General features: G+C 34.9%; 2 pseudogenes; one reads left to right on the forward strand and one right to left on the reverse strand.

Moving 5' to 3' along the window:
* Positions 1 to 606: 606 nt before the first annotated feature.
* LOC107870914 lies at positions 607 to 3,478 on the forward strand (annotated as a pseudogene).
* Positions 3,437 to 8,338, reverse strand: LOC107872523 (annotated as a pseudogene).
* Positions 8,339 to 9,497: the final 1,159 nt, after the last annotated feature.

Raw genomic sequence — 9,497 nt, forward strand, 5'->3', positions numbered from 1 at the left:
GGAAGGTTCTTGAGTTGTAATTAGTAAATTGTTCTAGTCTCAGTATTCTATAAGCTGAGTTAGGAATCACGTCTTCAAGTTAGGGAACTCGAAGACTTTGGAACACTTATCTTGGGAAGATTTGTGTTTTTGTAGTAATAGGAGTTAGAAGTTTTAATTCCTTGTTTACAAGAAGTCTTGTAATTGTATTGATCATTGAGGCTCAAAGTTATAGTGAAGATTGGGGTTAAATCCTGTAGAGGTACAAGTCGTGGTTTTTTACACCTTTTTGAGCCGGGTGTTTTCCACGTAAAAATTACTGTGTTCAGTTTTTACTTCTGTGAACCACGTATACTTACTTGTTCCACAGATAGGTAATCAGTAGGGATCATACTCTAACAGTAGCTCAATTGGTTGACTATCTAAACTTTCACCTTGATGGTGCGGGTTCGATTCCAATGACTTAAAAGAAAAGCTCCAATTCCACGCAACCTACGTAGTGTCTCAATTAAATTGTCAACTCTAAAGATGATTGTTTACTTGATCCAATCTGAAAGCAAATAAATAAATAGGTGCCTTTTCATTGAAGTAAGAGCTGTCCATCAGAATAAAGAAAATATATTAATTAATCAAATGAAAATGGATGGAAAGAAGTATATCATTAGAGTGCTTTAGAGGTTTTGTAACCTCCTTAAACAAAGTATTTTGACATATTGACTTGATGGCAGCTTATAGTGCTGTATTTTCTCTTTTTCAAGCTCTTGAACAACGAAATACAGAGCTCTTTCATTGTCAAACTACGGAAATGCTCGATTTTCTTCGTGCTACTGCTGAATATTTTCTAAAAGTTCTTGAACAAGCAAGAAAGATAAGGCCATCTACCACGGAAAAAATCAAATCTTTGGAGGAAAAAATAAGGATTGCTGCTAATAAAGCAAAAGATGCTGTTGACCTGAAGATATTTCAAATCATTAAAGACACAAGCTTGATGAAGAAATCAATACGACGCGAGGATTTGCTACCAGTTGTTGAAAAAATGGATATAACAAAGAGAGAGGTGATGGAGACTCTTTCTGAATTTAGCACAAGTATTAGTGATATTGTTGATGATGAAATTGTTGAAGTATCAATACTGCCGAATTTGGGAAGTGCCATTGTGTGGGGACTTGATGATGACGTGGAGTTGATAGTTGAAAGACTGAGAGGACAACAGTCGGATCTAGACATTGTCACAGTATCCGGAATGGGTGGCATTGGCAAAACAACACTCGCTAGAAGAACTCATGATCATCTGTCAATCAGGTATCATTTTGACCTTCGTATCTGGGTTACAATATCTCAAGAATACCGAAGAAGAAATATTTTCTTAGATGTTTTACATTGCATTTCAAAGCAAGCAAATGTCTCCATTGGAGAAGACTATGATAAGAAGGATGACAATGAGTTAGCCGACCTGGTGCGAAAGAACCTAATGGGTCGAAGATACCTTGTCGTTGTTGATGATATTTGGAGTACGGATGTTTGGGATAGAATAAGACGAATATTTCCTGAGTGCAACAACAGGAGTCGAATTTTATTGACTACTAGGGACACTAAGGTAGCAATGTATGCGGATTCTAATAGCCCTCATCACATGACCCTCTTGGATTTAGATAACAGTTGGAAGTTCATTTGTGATAGGGTGTTTGGACCCGAACATGATCATCCTCCTGAACTAGAAGAAATTGGAAAGGAAATAGCAGAAAAATGCCAAGGACTACCCTTAACGATTTCAGTGATTGCAGGATATCTTTCTAAAACGGCCAGGACATTAGAAAGTTGGAAGTATGTTACCGAAAGCTTAAGTGAAATCGTTGCTAGTCATCCAGATAAATGCTTAGGAGTTCTCGGTTTGAGTTATAACCACTTGCCTAATCACCTCAAACCTTGCTTTCTTTCTATGAGTAGTTTCCCAGAGGATTTTCAGGTTGAGACATGTCAATTGATCCAACTATGGATCGCGGAAGATTTTATAAGTGTGTCTGAAAGTGGTAAAAGCTTGGAGGAAGTGGCAAAAGATTATTTGGAGGATCTTATTAGCAGGAACTTGATTGGGGTTAGAAAAAGGAGATTCACTGGTGAGATAAAAGCATGTGGAATGCATGATATACTACGTGAATTCTGTTTGACTGAAGTTGAAATGACAAACTTTATGCATGTTAAAAGTACTAATCCTACTCTTCCAACACAAAAGCATAATGTTTGCCGCTTCAATTTTCAAACCCAAACTTTTTTAGTTGAGGATTGTTGTAAGCAATTACCCCCAACTGCCAGATCTATCTACTTATTTTGTGACAGCTTATTTTCTAAAAGAGGCTCTTCTGTAAAACTTGAAGTTTTCTCCCGTTTCAACTTTCTCAGAGTATTGGCCATCTTCCATGAAGATGTAGAGCCTCCTTCATTCCCACTTTCGATAACAAAGTTATTTCATTTGACATATCTTGCAATTAGATGTAGTGGTAAACTGCCTGCATCAATGTCTATGCTTCGGAATTTGCAAACTCTAGTTATTCCTGTTGACGGATATAACAATATAAGTTTACCAGGGAAGATATGGATGATGAAGAAACTGAGGCATATTCATGTAGGAGGAGCCTATTATTTTCCTAGCCCTAGAAGAGAGAGGATTCGAAATAAACATCTTCCAATAGGGTTGCCAAATCTTGTAGAACTTTCTGCTCCCTATTATAGCAATTGTACAAATGAAGTGTTTTCAGCCATTCCCAATCTAAAGAAATTGAATATACATGTAAGCTGTATCAGAATGGTGGATCTTTTGGACAATCGTCTCATTGATATGTCCAGCTTGAGAAAACTTGAGGCATTGAAGTGGTTTCAGCAATGGTAAGTTCTCGAACTTTTATTGGCAGCCACTCTCAACGAAAAGGTTTGTTTTCCCAACATCACTTAAGAGGTTGACTTTTAGTGGGTGTAAATTTCCTTGGGAAGACATATCAACTCTTGCCTTGTTGCCAAATCTTGAAGAGCTCAAACTTAAAGACGATGCAGCCTGGGGTGAAGTATGGAGACTGAGCAATGACGACAAGTTTGAAAGCCTCAAGTTGTTATTATTTTGCGATATATATCTTAAGTATTGGGAAGTTTGCAGTGATAGCTTCCCAAATCTAAAAAGCCTTTTCTGAAGAAATGTGAATGCCAAGAAATTCCTACAGATTTTGGGGAAATTTGTACTTTGGAGTCAATTGAGTTACATGATTGCAGCAGGTCAGCTGAGGATTCTGCAAGAAAGATTGAACAAGAGCAACAAGACATGGGAAATAATTTCCTTAAGGTCTACATCCATAGCAGTGGCAGTAAGTTCTAAATCTCTCGAGAAAATTTGTGATTCTTCACATTATTAATTACCTTCATGAGGCTGAGGTGATGACTTTACTTTGTATCTTGCATATATGCAGGTTATTGGAACAATATTTTGAGGGACAATATATCTGAAGCATAGAGGAAGTTTTAGTATACATGTCTGCCCATTTTTTAATATATCTACCTTCACTTTCCAAATACGAACCGTATTACTAGTTTATATCTTTAAAAGTGGAGTTTTTCTTTTATACACGGGGTATCTTGTGGTTGTTGTAAAGCCTTTCTTTTGTGTTCTTGTCAGTTGTTATATTTATGTTTTAGGCATAAGCATGTTTGGTGCATCAGCATTTGTCTCCCATTTGTGAGTTAGTATTTTACAAACCATAACTATTGATATACTGCAAGTTTCACTCTCTAATCCTTTCTTGTATATGTCTTTTGTGCCTATAAGTAAGACTCCCTCTGCTTCAATTTATGTAGCTTGATGGAGAATTCGAGGATCAAACTAGCTAATGATTGGTGTGAGTTCAGACATAGATCCTTGAATTCTTTTGAAATAAAATTTACAATACTATTATATATGCTTGCCATCCTGATTGCTTTTGTAAGGTTTCCTAATCATATAGAGTTGGTGTAGTAGCAATTTCATATCTGGCACGGGCAACTAATTATATGCTTATGAGATTCAACTCTTGACTTTCTCAAGAGATTAGGCATTCTTTTGTGTTTTTGATCATCCATTTGTATATAATTATATAAAATCTGTGCTTGGTCATCCACCTGGATTTTTTGCTAATTGTTCCCTTAATAAAGCATTTTGAACACAAATTACATCATCTACGTGTATCTTAATGCATAACGTTATGGTTCGACACATGTTGACTTCATAGAGAAGCTATTAGAAATAGTTGATGGCACGGGCAAAGCTATATTTCAACTCTTGTCATGTTGCCAAATCTTGAAGGGCTCAACTTAAAAGATCTTGCAGTCTGTGGTCGAGTTATTTGCCTCTTTTCCTTAAATTTTGCTTCAAAGGAATTGAAGATCTATGTTTGAATTCACACGAACATTGGCTATTTTATCCTCATACTTCTCTAGTCAAGCCACATAAATTGAAACGCAGGGAGTACCACATATAAGCAGGGGCGGAGCCACCTTTGGGCCAGGGGATCATCAGAGGACCTTTGACAGAAAATTATACTACTTATATATGGTCAATTTTTTTCTCTATATATAGAGTAGACGTTGAACCCCCTTTGGTTAGTTGGTACGTTTACTTCTTCAGATTTTGAACCCCCTTAGCTACTGCGTATAACCATTCCAGAAATATTCAAGAAGGATCAATAAATACTATAGCTGGAATAGGTTCTGAATTCTCTCAAAATATTGTTACTGACCAAGCTGTTTCAAGATTTTAGCTAATCATTGTTGCAGCAGCTGCTTCTGACTTTAAAAACTGTCAAAATTTAATGAAGTATAGTACAACAAATATGAAGGCAGTGTCCAAAAAGAAACAAAATGGCAAACATAATGGTGAGGGATAGAGAAAACATCAGAGCAGGGAATGGATTATTAACTTTCCCTTATTTGGTTTGGCCAAACCTGTAAGTTGCCTTCTGGCTCCGCCCCTTGTGTGTATATAATTTGACGAGGTGATATTATAATGTTATTTGATACTGAGTTTCTATATAAAATTGCAGAAGACAAATGCATATAATATATAGAAACCTTATTCATTTCGAACTATATAAATCTTGCAGTACATCAATAGTTGAATAAAACTGATCTACTAACGTTCCCTTATTGGGTCGGCAGTACCTGTAAGTTGCCTTCTGGCTCCGCCCTTGTGTATAATTTGGCGAGTTGACATTATAATGTTATTTGATACTGAATTTCTATATAAAATTGCAGAAGCAAATGAATATTATAAAGAAACCTTATTCATTGCGATTTTCGAACTATCACATTTTTTATAAAAAATCTTGCAGTATATCAATAGTTATGGTTTATAAAATACTAACTCACAAAAATATGAGACACATGCACCAAGCATGCTTATACTTAAAACAAAAATACAAGACTTTACTTTTCGAAATATTAACTAACAAGGTTTTGTATTTGGAAATGAAGGTAGATATATTAATGAAAGCGGTAGCCCAGTGCACTAAAGCTTTCACTGTGCGCAAGATATATTTTCCCTCAAAAGATGTTACCAATAACCTGCATATGTGCAAAGATAAAAAGTAGAAGTCATCACCTTAACCTCATGGAGCTAATTAATATTGTGAAGAATCGACGAATTTTCTGGAGAGATGTAAAACTTACTGCCACTGCTACGGATGTAGACCTTAAGGAAATTATTTCCCATGTCCTGCTCTTGTTCAATCTTTTTCACAGAATCCTCAGCAGCCCTGCTGCATTCATGTAACTCGATTGCCTCCAAAGTACAAATTTCCCCAAAATCTGTTGGAATTTCTCGCAAGCATTCGCATCTCTTCAGAACAAGACTTTTTAGATTTGGGTAGCTATCACTGCAAATTTCCCAACTCTCAAGATATATATTGCTAAATAACAACAACTTGAGGCTTTCAAACTTATCGTCATCACTCAATCTCCATACTTCACCCAAGACCGCATTGTATTTAAGTTTGAGCTCTTCAAGATTTGGCAACATGGCAAGAGTTGATATGTCTTCCCAAGGAAATCTACACTTACTAAAACTCAACCTCTTAAGTGATAACGGGAAAACAAACCTCTTCATGGAGAGTGGCTGCCAATAGAAGTGTTGATACATATCATTGCTGAAACACTTCAATGCTTCGAGTTTTCTCAAGCTGGACATATCAATGAGGTGATTGTCCAAACGATACTTCCTTCTCATACAGCTTACATAGACATTCAATCTCTTTAGATTGGGAATGGCAGAAAACACTTCATTTGTACAATTGCTATAGTAGGGACGAGAAAGTTCTACTAGATTTGGCAAATCTATTGGAAGATGTTTATTACGAATAGTTTCTCTTCTACGGCTAGGAAAAGTATAGTATCGTCCTACGTGAATATGCCTCAATTTCTTCGTCATCCATATCTTCCCTGGTAAAATTATATTAAATCCATCCATAACTAGAGTTTGCAAATTCTGAAGCGCGGCCATTGATGCAGGAAGTTTATCCCTACATCTGATTGAAAGATATGTCAAATGAAATAACTTTGTTATTGCAAGTGGGAATGGAGGAGGAGAGACACCTTCATGAAAGATGGCCAATACCCGGAGAAGGTTGAAACGGGAGAAAACTTCAAGTTTTACAGAAGACCATCTTTTAGAAAATATGTAGCCACAAAATAAGTAAATAGATCTGGCAGTTGGGGGTAATTGTTTACAACAATCCTCAACTAAATGAGTTTGGGTTTGAAAATTGAAGCGACAAACATTATGCTTTGGTGTTGGAAGAGTAGGGTTAGTACTCTTTAACATGCATAAAGTTTGTCATTTCAGCTTCATTCAAACAGAATTCACGTAGCAGATCATGAATTCCACATGATTTTATCTCACCATTGAATCTCCTTTTTCTTACCATAATCAAGTTCCTGCTAATAAGATCCTCCAAATAATCTTCTGCAACTTCCTCCAAGCTTTTACTACTTCCGAATGCACTTATAAAATCTTCTGCGATCCATAATTGGATCAATATACACGTCTCAAACTGAAAATCCTCTGGAAAACTACTCATAGAAAGAAAGCAAGGTTTGAGATGATTAGGCAAGTGGTGCTAACTCAAACCGAGCAATCCTAAGCATTTATCTGGATGACTAGCAATGATTTCACTTAAGGTTTGGGCAACATACTTCCAACTTTCTAATGTCCTGGTCATTAGAAAGATATCCCCCAATCACTGAAATCGTGAAGGGTAGTCCTTGGCATTTTTCTGCTATCCTCTTTCCAATTTCTTCTAATTCAGGAGGATGATCATGTTCGGGTCCAAAAACCTTGTCACAAAGTAATTTCCAACTATTATCTAAATTCAAGAGGGTCATGTGATGAGGGCTATTAGAATCCACATACATTGCTACCTCGGTGTCCCTAGTAGTCAATAAAACTCTACTCCTATTGTTGCAATCAGGAAATATTCGTCTTATTCTATCCCAATCACCCGTACTCCAAATATCATCAACAACAACAAGGTATCTTCGACCCTTTAGCTTCTTTTGCACCAGGTCGGCTAACTCATTGTCATCCTTCTTATCATAATCTTCTCCAATGAAACTATTTGGTTGCTTTGAAATGCAATGTAAAGCATCTAGTAATACATTTCTACTTCGATATTCTTGAGATATAGTAACCCAGACACGAAGATCAAAATGATACCTGATTGACAGATGATCATGAGTTTTCCTGGCGAGTGTTGTTTTACCAATACCACCCATTCCTGATATTGTGACAATGTCTAGATCCGACTGTCGTCCTCTCAGTCTTTCAACTATTAACTCCAAGTCATCATCAAGTCCCCGCACCACGACATCTTCCAAATTTGGCAGCATTGATACTTCAACAATTTCATCATCAACAATATCATTAATGCTTGCGCTAAGTTCAGAAACAATCGTCATCACCTCTATCTTTGTTGCATCCATTTTTTCAACAACTTGTAGCAAATCCTCACGTTGCATTGATTTTTTCATTGCGCTTGTGTCTTTGATGATATGAAATATCTTCAGGTCAACTACATCTTTTGCATTATTAGCAGCAATCCTTATTATTTCCTCTAAAGACTTGATTTTTTCCGTGTTAGACGGCCTGATCTTGCTTGCTTGTTCAAGAACTTTTCGAAAATATTCTGCAGTAGCACGAAGAAAATCGAACATTTCAGTAGTTTGACAATGAAAGAGTTGTGGATTTCGTTGTTCAAGAGTTTGAAGAAGAGAAATAACAGAACTATAAGCTGCCATCAAGTCAATATGTCAAAAAAAAAACTCTGTTTGGGTTGTTTACGGAACCTCTCAATACTCTTGTTATTCTTTTCATCCAAATGGTACTTATTAAACAAGTTTTCCATTTGACCATAATCTTTCATATATTTTTTGAAATATTATGACTTATAGTAATTTTTAAATATATAAATTTTATTTCACTTAACTTAATACTTTTATGTGTGAATTTACCATAAAAATTAACTTATTTGACTCTTGAAATTGAAATTGTGCAACTTAAATTAAATATATTTTCTTTCATTTAATGGATAGTTCTTACTTCAATGAAAAGGCACCAATTTGTTTATTTGCTTTCATATTGGATCTAGTAAAGGAGCATCTTTAGAGTTGACAATTAATGGAGACGCTACGTGGGTTGCGTGGAATTTGGAGGAGACTCGTTGCATTGTCCGCGCATATTAAAAATAATAAATAAGAATATCTTTATTATATCATTCTTTAAATTTCTTCATTTCAAAATGGCTGACTCATTTTTTAAAAATATTTATTTTAATTTAGTAGATTTTTGTATGAAATTAAGTGAATATTATTATACTTTTTTGATACTATTCTTATTATTAAATGACTAACAAAGTATATATGCTTAAATTTTCATTTTCCAAGCATAATTAACAAAACCAATTTGGTAAAATAAATCCTTAATAAATTTTTTCGAGTATTAAGTCAATAAAAGTCAACTATTTTGAAACGGAGGGAGTAATCTTCCTGTCCATCAATACTTGTTCATTATATTAAAGATGTTCGACAATACTTGTTCAATTTGAAAAATCAGTGCATAATTTACCATTTTTTGTGCGTTTTATCCTTTTTATTAAATATTATTCATACTTGATGCATTTTCCAAGACTATTACTATATTCAAAGGTTAATATTATCGCTATTATTTATTATTTTTTAACATATATGTCAAGTCAATAGTGGACAAATATTATTGGATAGAGGAAGTAATAATTTTAATGTTTTGAAAAATGAATAGGATAATGAATAATATTGTGAGCTAATAGACATATAAATTATTCGTTGGTTTTTCAAATTGAACAAAATGCACATCTATTTTTAATATAGCGGATATATAAAAATAAATGGAGAAAGTAAGTGTTTTATCTTCTTCTTTATCTATCTGAAAACGAGTCTTTTCTATATTTACTAAGTTTTTCGGATCTAATATT

This window comes from Capsicum annuum, chromosome 11 (genome assembly GCF_002878395.1).
Source record: "Capsicum annuum cultivar UCD-10X-F1 chromosome 11, UCD10Xv1.1, whole genome shotgun sequence".
Classification (NCBI taxonomy): Eukaryota; Viridiplantae; Streptophyta; class Magnoliopsida; order Solanales; family Solanaceae; genus Capsicum; species Capsicum annuum.